This window comes from Cygnus olor, chromosome 2 (genome assembly GCF_009769625.2).
Source record: "Cygnus olor isolate bCygOlo1 chromosome 2, bCygOlo1.pri.v2, whole genome shotgun sequence".
Lineage (NCBI taxonomy): Eukaryota > Metazoa > Chordata > Aves > Anseriformes > Anatidae > Cygnus > Cygnus olor.
The window spans coordinates 24,544,718-24,561,327 of NC_049170.1; the positions used below are offsets into that span (position 1 = coordinate 24,544,718).

Below are 16,610 nucleotides of genomic sequence, written 5' to 3' on the forward strand. Positions count from 1 at the left end.
ACAAAAGGGCTCATCACAGGCTTAAACTCCTGATATCAGCACCTCATCCTTAGCCTGGTCCCCTTCATAGAGCTGCAGATTTCCATTTTACATCTGATCAGCATCTCTGCCTCTCCTGGCCCCTCTAATATTCAGCTCATCTCTGCTTCTCAGTTTGAAAGTATACTCCATAGTGTATGAGTCAGCTTTGCGTTTTGTTTATTATAATCTCAAACAGAAGTAATTCTGCTAGGTATATGAACGTCATACAGTGTCAGTCCTGTGTACTCAGTGTAAGAGAGAAAGGAGGATGTCTTCATTTTTTTTCAAAACGTGTTATGTTCCTAAGTGGGAGTGTGTACTTTGCTGGTTACAGTGCATGGAAATAGACTGTCACCTGTTTTATTTAGTGATCTGCTTCTATAAATGTAGACATATTCACCTTGGAGGATCCTAGAAGCAGCTTAGCTGGTAAGAGGTAGCCTGTATCCCCAAGCATGCATGTTAAACACTGTCCAGCTGCTATATTCCCAGACACGCTGAGCACAGTAGGATGCGAGGCTCAGAAGCACCCCTCTCCCTGCCTTGGAAGCAGAACACGCGAGACAAGCTGGTTTCTGACCCGAGACACCTTCAGTCCCTAACCAGGGGAATATCTTCCCTGTACACACACATAGCCTGAGAAACAGCCACATCCATTGGCCATAAACATCAGCATTTTGATTCACATGTTCTGCTCTGATTGCAAAGAAGAGATGAGCATATACAAAGGTACAGAAATAGTTCCTCCTCTTGGATGTCCTTAATACATTTTATAGGTTTAAACCAAAATCGGACTTTTAATAAACTCTAGCCTGGTGTAAGTGGCTTGGATTCTTGTAACATGCTGTGTCTTTAGAAATGTTATAACAATCTGCTGAGGAATTTTTTAAAAATATTTTTTCATAAAGCTGTGCATGATAGAAAAGTAAATTTGAGCTGGTTCCTTCGTGGCTGTTATTAAAGGATGTAAGATTCCAGCGTTTATGTAATAATTTACAGCTGCCAAGAAGCTATTTTAGTCAGTGCATACAATAAGTTTACAGTTACTGTCTCCAAATACCTGTGGTCTAGCCACTTACTTCAGCCTGCTGATTATTTAGCTGAAATAATCCTGTTCAGTGCTCATCCTTTGGCTCCCTCTGGCCTGACAAGAACTGAATGCGGAGCCATTCGAAGAAACCCACCCCAGGCAGTTTCTGGAAGCCTTCACGGCCTGTGGCTGGAGGTCCCCGTCGCCTTGCCCCTCGGGTCTGGGATGTCCCAGGGGAGGGTGGCTGTCACGCCGTGTGGAGGCCAAGGGGGAGCTGGCATGAGGGACCTGTCACCCGCCAACCTGCCCTTGCTACGTGGGGAGAAAGGGGTCCAAAGGGCTTGGCTGAGGGTTCCCGCCGGGGGGCCAACATCCTGCAGCTCACCCACCTAGCATGGTGGGAGGAAAGGCAGGAGGCAGGGAGGCAGGGAGGTGGGTAACAGATTTTAAAAAAATACAATTTACTAATTTATTTATGGGCTGCACATAATCATTATTTCCATCTTTTTTCTGTCCCACTGACTTACGGGAAATTGCATATCCTGATACAAGTGCAACCTGGCACTGGCTGTTTGATTATTTAATGACTTTTTTTCTTTTTTTTTTGGTCAGAAAAACCTTTTCATTCAATTTGATTGTTTCTTCTAAAATTGCTTCTGTCTTTAATATCTAAGTTAGTCCAGTTCTTGAGACAGAGAATATCTTTCTCAATGCTACCTAACGAGCCCCACAGATTAATTTATGTGTTTATTGCTCCCAATTATTATTATTTCTGATTTTGTTGTGAGAATATTCACTGTTCACTTAGTCTAGGATTTCACTAAGGCTTTTTTTGATCCAATTCTTTTAATGAGCATTGGAGCCAGTCTAGGAAATCACGATAGAAGGTAAATCCCTTTTAAACAACAACAAAAAAATAATAAAGCTGAGTTGTCTGCTGCCTCTGCTGGGGTGAGTAGGGTTGTAATGCTTTTGTGTACGAATTGCTGTGGGATAATAATGTTTTCTACTTGCTTATACATTTTTCATCAGACAAATCAGGCAAGAAGGTTGTGTCATACAGATCTGTGACTGTAGCTGCTTTCCTGTCCTGTAGCTGCAAGGGGAAGATGAGACACATTTTCTTACTTGGAGAAAAAAGGTCAGAGTTGGAGGGGAAAAACGGTATGAAAGTGCAAAGCCTTGGATATAAGTAGGTAGCCCCTAAAGCAGGTGCTAACAAGACCTTCTTGACAACCACTGAGTTTTGTGTGTAGCAGAGGAAAAGTTACAGCTGAAAGAAAAGAAACAGGCAAGGAATAGTATTGTGCTGTAGCTGAGTGGGATTATAGTAGCTGAATGAGTCATTGTTATAAAATATGGGCAATAGAGCATCCTTTCATGTCTCTCGACGCAGATTGAATGCAGTCCTGACCAAGATGACAAAAATCATTTTGATTGAATCCTCGTCCATATTTCTAAATGAAACGCATGTGGGGCTATTAGCTCAGCTCCCCGTCAGAGGCGGCTGCACCGCAGCCCTGCCATATGTTTGGCAGTGTTTGAAGCACCTGGCATCCTCCACAACAGACAGGCACATCTGAATGGGGATAAATATTAAACCATCTTGCCGTTTCCTCTTCCAACTCCAGGGTAGGTGTTTTTTTATATATATAAAAAAATACATAACTGAATATAAAAGGTTAAGCAAAAATTTATGTACGTGAAGTGCTTTATAAAAACAGAAGGCGAGAGGAGGACATGGCTGGCAGAGATCCTGGGCTCCTCCCATGTCAGAGGAGGACAGAATGGGCAGGAACTCAGGCTTCTTTGTCTGAAGTCAACACTAGGCTTCAGGATCCAAAAATACAAATAATAATTTCTGCTTCCATTACCGATTTATCACGTTATTATTAAAGTTAATGTACAATTTCTCAGCCTGGAACAACCACTCCCACAAGTCCCATCCTTATCACATTTCCCTCTCTTTAATATCATTAAGAAAGAGCTATGCTTAGCTGCATGCTAAGAAGGTCAGTCATGTCCTTTGGCTGAAAAATGAGCATGTTACTTACACAACTCTAGTGAAGAAGGTTCAAATCTGTAGTGACCCGTGGGTCTGGATTTTAACTGGTCAGAATACTTCATGTCCATGTGCTCCCCATAAGCCAATTTTTTTAAGATTTACCAAGGATTTAGGGTATGTTTTGTGGTTAAAGAAAGAGCTATTGACATGATTACACAAGGCACTTCTGGAGCGGTCTCGATTTACCTCCACCACTGACAGGTGAATTCAGACTGGCATAATTGAAAGCAAGGACTAGGACAATAACCAGAGAATGGAAAACCCATCACATAACAGAAGTTAAAAGGATTTTGCTAGTTTCATGTAGCAAAAGAAAGTCTCTGCAAAGATACCGTTTATTTCTCTAAGTATGTCTCCGGGACGAAAAGGTCCTTTCTTCTGAAGGGCAATGCGAGCACAAGGACAAGTGGATATAAAATGGATGTGAATGCATTCATGTTGGAGAATACAAAAAGTACTAACAATGAAATGAGTGAGAGTCTCAGCTGGACTTCTGGGAACTTACTGGGGTCTATAACTGCAGTCTTAAGTTGTTTTTGTTAACTGTATTTTTAAAGTGAGATGATGTGGTTATCTACAATTGTAAGTAAATGATCTTGGAAAAAAAAAAAAAAAGAGCTTTTTCTAATCATTTTACCAATGTTCCTAATACCTAAAATGTCTTCCAAAATAGATCAATGAGGAGTACTGAGGATTGCACCACACTTCCCAGCTATAAATATTGCAGCATTACTTTTTTTCTTTTGGGTGCAGTAAGGTTGGAAATGAGTCCAGTGCTCCTGTTGTTTCACTGATTGTGAGGATCACTTTCAGATCCCACTGGTATCATTCTTCTGCCTACAGCTGCTTCCACAAACTTCCCAGTGGGTGGACTCCCTCTAAGAAATGCTTGTGCTTCTGCCAGGATGTGTCTCCTTTTCCAGAACTCCACCTTTTAAAGAAATTCTTAGTGTGTAACAACAATACAGAAAAGATGCTGTCCCTGGAACACAGTATTTTCTGTTAGTGTTTTATTAGCTACTGTGGACAACCAGCTTTGTAAGAGGATGATTGTTGTTTATTTTTAGAGTTCATTATTATGAGCATGCTGATTTTTTTTATAACGTTCATCCCTACTTATCTATGTCTTATAAAATAGTAAAGTGTGCAAAAGAGCAAAAAATGCAGCCATTTTTTTCTACCACATTTTTCTACTTCAGAAGTTAAAATAGGCAAAGTATAATAAACCAAGGAAAAATCTGCTAAAATGAATGCGTTCCAAATGATCACGACTGTACTGACAATTTTTGGTCTGCTGATGGACAGTTTCACAGGATCTGTATCACACATTGCCCACTTGTTCACCATGCCTCTCACTGCAGGGATTGCAGGAGGTCTGAAAAGCAAGTTCATAAAAATGTAGGGGTAATTTCACACTCACTTACTAGCACTGAGCACTACAAGTACTCCATAAAAATGAAAACAAAGCAGGGATGTGGCTATGTCATACATATGCACCTGTAAATATCAGTGTCTCATTCATTAGAAGAAGTGGACCGGGAACTTCAGCCTCCATGCAATTATGCTGCTCACCTAAAAAAAAAAAAAAAGAAAGAAAAAAAGGGCTGTTCCACTGTTCCACCAACAGAAACCAAGCAAGGTCATTTTCTGCATTACTTAATACTAATTTCCACAGAGGTGTATGGGATATATGGCATTTCACAAGCCTCTAAGTGTTTAAAAAATAAAATGAAGTAGCATTTTCACTCATATATGTTTTTGCTTCATGTTTAGAAATTGTAATAACAGCAGCCTCAGACTGTTATTTTATTGTCCTTGTGGTACCAGAGAAGAAATGTATCATTTGAAACAAACCAAAATAAAACCAGCATGAAGGAGGAATTGCTGAGGCTGGTAGACTGTAATTAGGGCTACCATTTTTGTTGAGATTCAGGGAAAAAAAATGCATGCCACACTGCCCCATTGGCTCTGTGTAGGCCCCAATATTTAGCCGTACAGGCACTGAATTTTCTATATACTCCATATCTTACCTAGATGAGCCAATCATTATATCATATTGCATTATATATGCATAACAGATCTTGGTTGACAACTCCATAGCTGTGCTATGAGTTCAGTATTGCACCACAATGCAGACCTTTTCTCATGGTAAAATAAATACATTTAATTGAATATTTTCACCATCATTTTTTGGAATGAGTAGCTTTAAAGGGATTCAGAGGAGGTTTAGAAATACTTGCACAACCTTAATATAGTTTATGGGTTTCTTTCTTTCTGCTTACATTCCTTTAAAGGATTGGAAAGAGAAGTGCTTCATTGTTTTGAATAAAGCAATTTATATCAATTTAATGTTTGGTTGCAGGAAAACATCCTGAACAGGGTGTTTATAGTTCATCAACCCAACTGTGGTACATCTAGCATATGGCATTTGTTTTCTATATATGTATATAAGTATACATGTATTCTTTATATGCATTTATAGGTGTATTTATGTATGTGCATATCCATGCACATGCACAAATAGTTGTAGGTTACATAGACAGTAACAGTATATCTCCACCATTACGAAAATACGGAGGGCGGAATTCATCTCACCTATATTTACCTGTAAGAAAGTTATCATCTATTCTAAGTCAGTCATGTAGGTCTCCTCTGAAGCCCGTAGAGAGATACAGCCAGTTCCAGGGGCTGACCTGTTGCACTCATTTGTATTAGAACGGGAGATACCCGTCTCTCACCACTGCCTGCAGAGAAAGCCTACACAAGTAATTCAGAGCAAACATATAGCTTTCAGAAAGCTAAAGTTAGGGACAGGAAAAACAAAACAAAACAAAAACACACACAAACAAACAAACAACACCTATTTTGTGAAGCTGACCGCACTTCTGGTTCCTACCTTTCTTTTTTATGGTGGTGATAATAGTGGTGGTGCCTACCACCAAGTTAGAAAAGATCTTTTCCACATCAAATCAGGATTTAATTATTTTTTTTAAATGGTTATAGCAATGATTAAAGTGAAGAGGAAATTGTTCGTGTTGCCAATTCATCTTTTATTTTGTTTTTTAATTTTCTCCTTAAAAATGTCTTTGAAGCAGATAATTGTATAAATGTGACTTGATCACTGAAATCACTAGGTGGACTTTCAAATCACAAGGAAAGAAGGAAAAGGGAGGAGAAGAATTCATGAGATCTACAGTAAAGAGAATTATTAATCTGCAGAAATATGTGCCTCTGTTACTACTGGCTCTGTGAAAAACTGATTTCACATGTTATAATGTGCCTTCTAAAACTGAAAAAATAGGAATGGGTGTGGAAACCTACATTTGTACAGTGTATGAACACTTTGATCTCCTAAGAAGGCAGATGTAGAATAAAATGTAAATTAGATTTGGAAAAAATGCAAACCCATGAGAGAAACAAAATTAAAGACCAAAAATCATGTCTCCTGGTTTAATGGTGAGACTTGGCAATAACATCTTTGGGCGCTGCTAAAAGGAAAACTCAGATGCTTGGCTCAATGTGCAGCACAGAAATTGCCTTGAATATAAATTTTATCTCTGTCTTTCCAGTACATTTTGAGAGCCAAATTCCAGCACTGACTGAGAGAATGTTAATATTTCTCTACAGTGACGGTTCATCCTATAAGCAGGGAAAATCATTGTGACAAAGTTCTTTGCTTAAGTAAGACAAGTCAAAGTGGAGAACATGCTGTGTCTAATGCAGTGTTCCTGAGCTCCTGTAAAATAGCGTGCAGTGCTCTGCAAAATTTGGAGGGCATGGTAAGTGCACTAAAAGCAGTGCTAACTGTGCTGTGACTCACAGAAGCAGTTTTGGAGATAGTAGACTGGTAAAAAACTCGTTACCAAGTTAGTAATGTTTTCCTGCTAAGACAAGAGGGTTTATGATCACAGTAATTTGAAAAGCTAATCTAGTTCAGTGATCCACAGGCTGTGACCTTTGGCAACCATGCTGGTGATCGGAAGAATGGAGCATCTGGACATCAGGAGGATAAGAAAGTTGGGAAGGAAGCTGGGTCTGCAAGAAAAAGCAACGGAACCCCATCCTGTGAGGTCACTAAATATGCCTTTTGTTTATGTAGATGACTGATAAATCAGATGTTTTAACATCTAATTTTCGTAAGTTGCTGCTGAGTTAATGTGCTTCAGTTTCACACAGGCCAACTTAGGAAATTCTGTGCCAGTTTTCATAGATTCAAAGTGCTATTGGCTTCTAAATTAGATAAACAGAGCTTCCAAAAATTATGTCAACTGTGTGTCAAGTTGGCATAAAAAACAAGAAACACCCTGTGTCAGTGTCATTTAAATAAACAAGTTAGCAACTAGTCCTAAAGACCATGGAGGGAGTAATTTATAAGAATGTGAGTTCCCAACTCCAGGATTCCAGTTCTCTGACCCAAACAACAGCACTCCCACACACTTGGGAATGTACATATGAAATAAGCATGGGAGTGCCAGAACTGGGAAGCTGTATCAAAAAGGCCAAAGACACAGGAAACTTCAGATTTGGATCTTGATCTGAGAGGTTTTGGCCTCTTTCTAAAATTAAGTGCAACTCCCCTGAGTTTTGGGGACAGCTCAGTATCGCATTGCGGGGAAGTCAAGGCGGATAGGGAGAAATGAAATGGCAAAAGGCTCCCTGGATGACAAGAAGGGAAGTGCTGAAGTGAAGAAGATGCCTGTGAAGACTGGGATTTTTTTGGGGCAGAACCAGATGCAGAAGGGAACAAAGGAAAACTTGGAGAGAATTGGTACAGGATGAATAAAGTGGAAGGAACTTATGTCTCATGATGGCTCTCATATGCCATCAAAACTTAGCTCAGCTTAAATGATTAAGGCAGGTTTGGCTCAAATTTGCTCTGAATAAAAATATGGATAGTGAATCCTGCTTTTAATTTTGCAGAAACGTGTCCCAGAGATTATTGAGATATCAGTCTCATTTTTTAACCAAGTGCCCTCCATTGTAGCACAGACACTCCTCAGTTTCCCCAAAGAAATAGATTTCCTCTTTCAGTCTCTTTTCAATCTTAGGAAAAAGCAGTTGTTCATATGAACAACCAAACTTCCAAACCTTTAAAGTTTTATCAATCACTGGTGTAACACAGTCTCAAAACAAAACACTCCATGGGAAACAATTATTGACATGCATTTCTCATTCAGTACACTGATTTCACTGAGTAAATAATAATGATGAGAAACTTCAAAACATTTGTGGAGCCCTAATACTTGTTTTATTTTTGTAAACTCTTTAATGTCTCTGTCATTTTTGGAAGCCATCATTTCAGTGAAAATTCATTATTAAAGGGTTTGACGACTCTCAGTAATGATCTTGGGATGAATGTAATTAGTGAGCTAGAAAAATCTTTAGGTTATATTAAGGTTGAGGATTACTTGAGGAATATTGGAAAAAGAAGCAAGTCTTTCCCCTCATTACTAAATATATCCCATGCAGTAATATGAAAGATGCAACATATTGTAAGAGAAACCATGAGATGAGGTACTATGGTTGCAGCTGTGGTTGTAACAGGGAGTGGCACACACCCTCCAAAGATCCAAAACAAAAAGAAAAAAAAAAAACAAAAAAAAAAAAGAAAAAAAAAAGAAAAAAAAAAAAGGAAGAAAAGACCAGACCATCCCAAATTCTTTTAAAGGTCAGATGTGGGTTCAGGTTTGCAGATGGAAGCCAAACCCAGAATATCATCATCAGAAGTCTGGGACTTTTCCATTTGGGATCTACATTTTACAACAGATCTCTTTCTCCATAAAGTGACTACAAGAAAACCTTGATCTGAACACCAAAAAGATAGAGAAGATCTAGATCCAGATCTGCAGTATGCATTTGCCTCATTTCGGATGGCCTGATGGGACAAAGCTTACAAGTGCAGTTCACCTGATGATTTGGTGATGATTTGCTATGCATTCTTCCTCTGGTTTATATCTTCCCCCACCCCCCCTCCCCCGCCTTGTTTTTTTTTCTTCACTCATTTTTTATTTGTATTTTTTCCCCATCCAGGACTGGCTTGAAAGAATTAAATAATTAAATATAACGCTTGGTATGAAAACAATATATCCCATCAGACTTCTTAAATTTTTTTTCCATGATTTATGGTCACAGAAAGACGTTCAGAAAAAAAATCCTCATAACCCTTTCCTTCAGTTCTTTTGGAAGGCTTGTGACGGAAAAACTTGAAACTTGAGGGGGGGAAAAAAAGAGAGAAGAAAAATTACAGGAAATTGTTTGCTTTAGAAAGAAAAAAGGATGAAATAATGTCTAAAAAGATGTTATTACTGATTTACTTTAATGCTGCATTTACTGCTTCATGTCAGCCCTTTCAACCACTTTCAACAATGAATAGTGTTTCCAGTGAAATGATTAAGTATTTCCAGTGCATTTATTCTGTAACTAAACTTTACAATATCACGCAACTATAATTCTAATATATTTTGCACCAAATTTACTGTTAACATTCAATACTTCACTGCATTCATTACATTTACTTGAAAGCATATATGGGGATGTCACGTACATTTTCAAGCTTTTCATCTAGAAATATGATTTTTTTTTCTGTATTAGAACTCTAGATACAATCTGTTTCAGACCTGTATAGATAACCTTTCCAGTTTATTTTTCTTTTCCATTTCGTAGAGAAACTGTCAAGGAAAATTACTTTTTCCTTGAAAGATAGCAAAACTCTCTCTCCACTGGTGTCCTATTTCTCACTATTTAAAAAAAAAAAAAAAAAGTATATTTATGTATATTCTATACACATATAAAATTTATTGGTGTATTCCTCATCATTAAAGCCAAAAAGAAGCTACTGCATAAATTTCAATTGCTCCTCAAATTTTCCATTTTCCAAAAAAGAATGAAGAATGAAGAAAATTAGTTTTTTTTTTGAAAATTACTTTATTTTCTTTAAGTCTATATAGAATTGGTAGCAAAGCATTTGACACTATCTGGCACAACATCCTTGTCTCTAAGTTGAAGAGACATAGATTCAGCAGGTGGACCAGTTGGTGGGTAAGGAATTGGCTGGATGGTCGCACTCAAGGAGTTGCAGTCACTGGCTGGAGAACAGCTCTGAGGGGAAGGCCCTGGGAGTGTTGGTGGATGAGAAGCTCAGCATGAGCTGGCAACGTGTGCTTGCAGCCCAGAAAGTCAACAGTACCCTGGGCTGCATCAAAAGCAGTGCGGCCAGCAGGGTGAGGGAGTTGATTCTCTCTCTACTCTGCTCTCACGAGATCCCACCTAGAGTACTGCATTCATCTCTGGGGCCCCCAGCATAGACCTGTTAGAGGAAGTCCAGAGGAGGGCCATAAAGACAATCAAAGGGCTGGAGCACCTCTCCTATGAAGACAGGCTGAGGGCACTGGGGTTGTTCAGCCTGGAGAAGAGAAGGCTCCATGGAGACCTTATAGTGGCCTGCCAGTACATAGAAGGGGCCTACAGCAAAGCTGAGGAGGGACTCTGTGTCAGGGAGTGTAGGGCTAGCACACAGGGTATTGGTTTTTAAACTAAAAAAATTGGTAGATTTAGATTAGTTATTAGGAAGAAGTTATTGACTATGAGGGTGGTAAGACACAGGAAACGCTTGCCCAGAAAAGCTGTGGATGCCCCATCCCTGGAGGTGTTCAAGGCCAGGCTGGATGGGGCTTTGAGCAACCTGGTCTGGTGGGATGTGTCCCTGCCATGGCAGGGGGGTGGAACTGGGTGATCTTTAAGGTCCCTTCCAACCTAAACCGTTCTATGATTCTATGATTATATCCTTAGCATGCATAAGAACTTCAGGTAGCGTTCAGGGCCAGTGTAGCTTATTTGGAAATTTAACTGCTCATCTTTTTAAACTTTAGGAGTCTTGTAGCTCTGTTCAAGTGCCACATCATTTCCAGTTCTTTTCACCAGTACTCAGGCAACTGATACCAGTCATTTGCTTTCTGTCATTAGACATCCACTTGACAGCTCACAATTTCCCACTTAGTCAAATTGCACTGTTTTGTAAGCAGTGAAGAAACTGCTTTGCCAGTTTCAAAATCCTAAAGCTAAGCAAGTTTATATATTGATAGCCTTTAAATATGTATCCTATTCACAGGCCATTCATTCTTTTTAGGTTTATTCCTAGAGGACATTCTGCATTATATATAAGCAAAGCTTGAGCTATATAACCTTTTCCAAGACCAGCTTTCACAGTTCAGTCTGGGTGTTTTCTCCATGGCTACTACATCCTCAGACTCACAAGCAATTGGTAGTCTTTCATGTCAATATTCATGATTCCTATATTAAACTGTCTGTTGATTGTCACAATGCATATTTCTTATTTAGATTTATCTGATCAAATTATGCAGATGGAAACTGCAGGGTATTTAAGCATATTCACAGGAATACAAGGAAGGATTTGTATTGTTTCTATAATGTTTCTCATCTACATTCTTCAGTCCATTATATGTTTTGCTTAATGGTAAAGTGACAGTCCCTGAACCAAGTTTTTAAAATGCATGTCTATCTGTCACTTCCAATACGTCTCACAGCAGCATGCATTAACTTATCATGCTTGAAAGTGCAAAAAGATTATGCTGCGGTGAAATGTTAACAAGGTCATATCATATACACACTAGCTCGTTGCACTTTTCTTCCTTTCATTGCTCCTGTTAGGCATTATTCCATGTCATGCATAAATAATGTTGCTCTAGAGAGAAAGTCAGTGTACTTTATATTACTGGTACTGCTATACTGTTGAGACAGGCTGAACTTCTGGAGTGAGTGTCAGTACATGTCACTTGCTAAATTATTGGTACCTAGCCATCAAAGACAAGTACAGCAGATGAATACGTGTATTCATGAATATAAGATTACTTTCTGCTTTGGATCACCACTGCAGTAACCATATTGAGATAGTTTTCATATAAATGGGTTTTGGCAAATCACTGTCTGGCGTCATGCATCTGATTTTACTGGGCTTTTGTGAGGTCTGTCAGACTGTACTGGATGAAGCATCTGAAAGCTCAGAAGAGCAGCACAAGAGGACAGTTTATGCACCAAGGAAATATTTCACAAGTAGAAAGTCTCAGCTACCAAAAATCCTGACGGAAAGCCAAAGATAAATAATTTTCCCTTGATACGACTCTGCAGCATCGCAGCAAGTATGCCAGTACATCTGCTGCAAGACCTCAGCTCCTCCCTACACTGCTCTGCTCCCAGACATCGCCAGCACCCGGCTGGACCTCCAGGGAGTCACAGCTTGGGGATTTTCAGCCGGCATGACTGGGTCTTTCTGCCCTGAACCCAAGAGCTGTCTGTGTGGGCTGGCTAGGCCTGCTGCCTGCTTCCCACCCCTTTTTATTCCCTCCAGATGGAAAACTGTGATTTTTGGGTTAGATATTCCTGGCAGGTGTTGTGGTAAGAGGCCTGCTTCAGTCTTTGTCCCCCAAGATAAATTACCACCCACGTGCTAATTTCAGATTTAATTTTAAATATATCTAATATGATCCATGAGCATTTGCTTGAAGGTCTGTTACAGAATTTCTTTACTGGTATATTCTTTCACATCTACATATAGTTAGCAATAAATCTCACTTTGTCCAGGCCTAGGTCAAGCCAAAGAAAATCTCTGCATGGAAATACTTTATTTTCATGTGTAACAAACAGCAACAATTGTTAATTACAAAAGTCAATAGAGGTCTGTGTGGGGTAAAGGGAAGAGTTCAATTTTGTTATTAGTGGAGAACAAAAGCATTATTATGGTTGATCTCACAGATGCTGCTTCATTATTTCAGCTTTAATGAATGTTTTGTAGACAGCAATTTCAGTTTACTCAATAATTCTGAGAAAGAGGAGAGGAAATCAAATGCAAAAGTCAGCTTCAAACTAACAACAGGATTAATCTGATTAAGGTAAAAAGTTGCAGGTCATGCAGCTTCCCCATTACAAACACAGCTGCACCCAGTCTTACAGCCCCTGAGCTTTCTGTTATCATTCTCCAGCAATCTCTTCTGTTACAGGCAAGAAAAATTAAAAGTTGACTTCCTGAAATAGAAATGAGTCAATCTGGTGATGTAACTCACACAGCATTTGGTGGTCTTCATAATGAACTTTGACTGTATGCTCCTAACAACACGGGGCTTTAATAAATCTGCAAGATAACTAACACAGACATGAATAGATACGCAGGGAAGGAACAGTCTGTTGTCTTTCTCTGTTAGACTGCTACCAATAGCTGATATTAATAATGCCCTGTTCTGGCTCTTGGAAGACTGAAACTCTTGGTTTAGAAAAGCCTGGAATAGGTAGCAACTCCTCTGGGTGAGGCTGCATCCCAAGGGATTTGATTTCTTCCCAGAGACCATAAGGCAAAGGTGTTTAAAACTCAGGATTTCTATTTCATTGCAAATCCAATAGATCAATAGAGGTTTTACTCCAATATAGCAGGAAAAGTAGAAAATCTTGATGTAAAAGTCATTCTGAAAAATGCCACTGTCTTGCATAAAAGTGAATAGTTCTGTGTTTTTCTGAAATAAAACAGAGAAACAATTGCCTCCAGTGGAGCCCTGTGGGAGCTGGGGTAAGCCAGAGAGTGAGCAATGAAGCAGGTTTGTCAGTATTCAAAGACCCCCAGCCCAGGATGAACTGACAGTCATCCCATAAAGACGAGAGAAGTGTCTGCGCGTTTCCAACTCACCCTCTGTCTCCTCATTGATTCAAAGCAGAGTGATGATGGATCAGAAGCTGCAGGTTTGGGGGACTTCTTGTGCACCATGAGCAGCTGTGTGATGGGACTGTAGTAGGAGCAAAGGTCACAAAAGCCCTGGAGTACCTGGGATGAGAGATTTTGCATGATAAAGAAGCTGAGCCACTTACCAAAGTTTGTCCTTCAGGCAAACCATGAGACAATTTGGCATGAAGCCAGGCAATTTTCTGATGCGCCCTGGATTTTATTTGACTGGAAATTCTTCTCAGCTGACTAGTTTCCACAAAACTCTTCTGCTTAGATGGAGCTATTATTTTCAGATCAAAAAAGTTTCACCAGAAAATTCCAGACCAGCTCTACCACTGAGCCTCTTTGGATTGCATTACTCAGGGGCTGTCTCAATAAAGGCAGACTATTAAATTTCACTTTAGTTTATAGTTTCTGACACGGCTGCTTAGAAAATGGATCTTCTGTCCACTATACAACTCTGGTTTCAAAATATTTTTCATCTTTCAACAGTATATTTCAAAATATGAACAAATTCTTTTAATTATGTTGGCATTTATATCATCAGTAGATCAGAACTGGACTTTCTTTTTCCTGTGAAATCATTCAGATGTTTACAAACTCTCTGGAAAAATGGCACAGGCTATTTCTTCTTGTTTCTAATTCAGTGAGTTTCTGTTCCTCAGAAATGAATCTTAAATGAATGCTAAAATGAATCCATACTCCCAAATCAGGGAAGTTTATTCCTCCAATGACTTTACTATGAATAATGAAGTTGAGTAATTATAAAGTTATGCCTTACATCTCCTACCTTTCCTTTGTGCCTGAGATCTTGAAATTTCTTGCTTAACTTCTCCCATGAAACAGGTGTGGTGGTGGTGCTGGTCTTGTTGTTGATGTCTTTTCTTTTCTTTTCTTTTCTTTTCTTTTCTTTTCTTTTCTTTTCTTTTCTTTTCTTTTCTTTTCTTTTCTTTTCTTTTCTTTTCTTTTCTTTTCTTTTTTCTTTCTTTTCTCCCTTTCCTTTCCTTTCCTTTCCTTTCCTTTCCTTTCCTTTCCTTTCCTTTCCTTTCCTTTCCTTTCCTTCCTTTCCTTTCCTTTCCTTTCCTTTCCTTTCCTTTCCTTTCCTTTCCTTTCCTTTCCTTTCCTTTCCTTTCCTTTCCTTTCCTTTCCTTTCCTTTCCTTTCCTTTCCTTTCCTTTTTTTCTTTTCATGAAATGGGAGGAGACGGTGTATGAACTTGAAATTTCCCAGGACTCACTGCATCCTGCATGAGTGAAACAGTGACCTGCTTTAGGGTTTCCAAAAGGTGAACTCTACATATGGCAACTGGACTCATAAAAAATAATGTTGGCAGATGGAGACATGTACCGTCACCAAGACATGGTGATTAGAAATGAAAGCCTGCTGCATGCACTGTCATTTTTTACTCAGTCTCTGTTGGTTCATTGAGTTTTTGCTGATTTGCCACCCCATGCCAGTTTTATACAACAGGTATAAATTCCCTTGTTTTGTAGACTGTTATTTTACTTGAGAAATTAAGCTAAAGTCTAATAATGCTTGCCATTTCTATATTACAACCATCACCTTTGGAGTTGGATTTCCAGGTAACTTAGGCCAAGGCATACTGATTTTTGTAGTCTCTATAGTGAAGAGGATTATTAGTGGAAAGTGAAATTCCAGTTATTTCAGAGGGAGGAATTCAGCACATAGCCTGGTATATTTATGACTTCAAGAAAGCAACAAAACTGGGGAAGGTTTATTTTCACAGCGAAGGTGATGTTTGATTGCTGTTGAATACTTTTCATGTATTTTTAATAGTTAAAATTCAATATTCACTGAAGGATCAAAGCACAACAGGCCAAATATTACTCTCAGATGTATATGCTTGTCTCATACTTCTCTGGGATCATCTAAAATTCAAGGCACAGCCTTTCGCATCAGGAACTTTGTAACCCAGTGAAAGCAAAGAATGCTGCCGGGGCTTCCACAGATCCCAAAGAAGCAGAAGGCAGACAGGAGAGGAATGGGCCTTAAACCTGTCTTTCTTGGGTATTTAGTCACTTAGCAATGCCCCACATCCATGACCCCTCACGCTTGTTTCTCTGACACTTTCTGCAGAAACAGCTCCCACTCATTCTCACACTTTCCACCCCCTCTCACCTCCCAGATTTTTATCTGATGGCTTCACTTTTATCAACAAAATCCTAAAGATACACAATCCAGGCAGTACCAAGCACTGGGGTGGCTTCTTAACATCCTCCAAGCTCTGCTGGGGGCAGTTAGCGAGGCCCCTTGGACCTGCCATGCCCCACAGGGTACCGGTGCCATGGCTGGTGCACAGGAATATAGTGTCCTTCCGAGATTCACTTCCTCTCTAGGCCAAAATAATTCTGAATTTCTCCACGCACAGTGGAGCAGCAAGAGCAATTTTTCAACACGTTTATCCCAGAGTAACCTGATGGTGAAGTCGCTAGTGCAGATCTTGATTCACATCCCTTCAGGCAGAAAAGAAAATTGAATGTGATTTCCTATATCCTAGGTCAGTGTGCTAAACCTGTGGCTGTGAACTGAAGCAGGTATATCCTCACAGTGTTTAGGGAAAGAATAAATTATATGTCTAGAAACTGGGAAAGTAAAGCTGAAAGTAGACAGATTTTGCTCTCTGGATTCCCTTTGGATCTTAGGTGCCTCCTTACTCAGTCCATCCTTTTCATTGGTAGCATGTGAGATGTCCTTTGGTGTCCCCATATCATACAGACAGCAAATGAACTCAGTCTGGGACTGCAAGTC

The 16,610-nt window shown here is 39.4% G+C and overlaps 1 long non-coding RNA gene across 1 annotated transcript; it reads right to left on the bottom strand.

The window, feature by feature from the left end:
• Nucleotides 1–2,890: 2,890 nt before the first annotated feature.
• LOC121066344 lies at nucleotides 2,891–14,269 on the bottom strand. Its single transcript, XR_005817691.1, has 5 exons — nucleotides 13,986–14,269; nucleotides 13,807–13,903; nucleotides 5,722–5,860; nucleotides 4,614–4,688; nucleotides 2,891–4,047 (listed from the first exon to the last, which is right to left on the bottom strand). It is a non-coding gene; the product is annotated as an uncharacterized LOC121066344 (long non-coding RNA).
• Nucleotides 14,270–16,610: the final 2,341 nt, after the last annotated feature.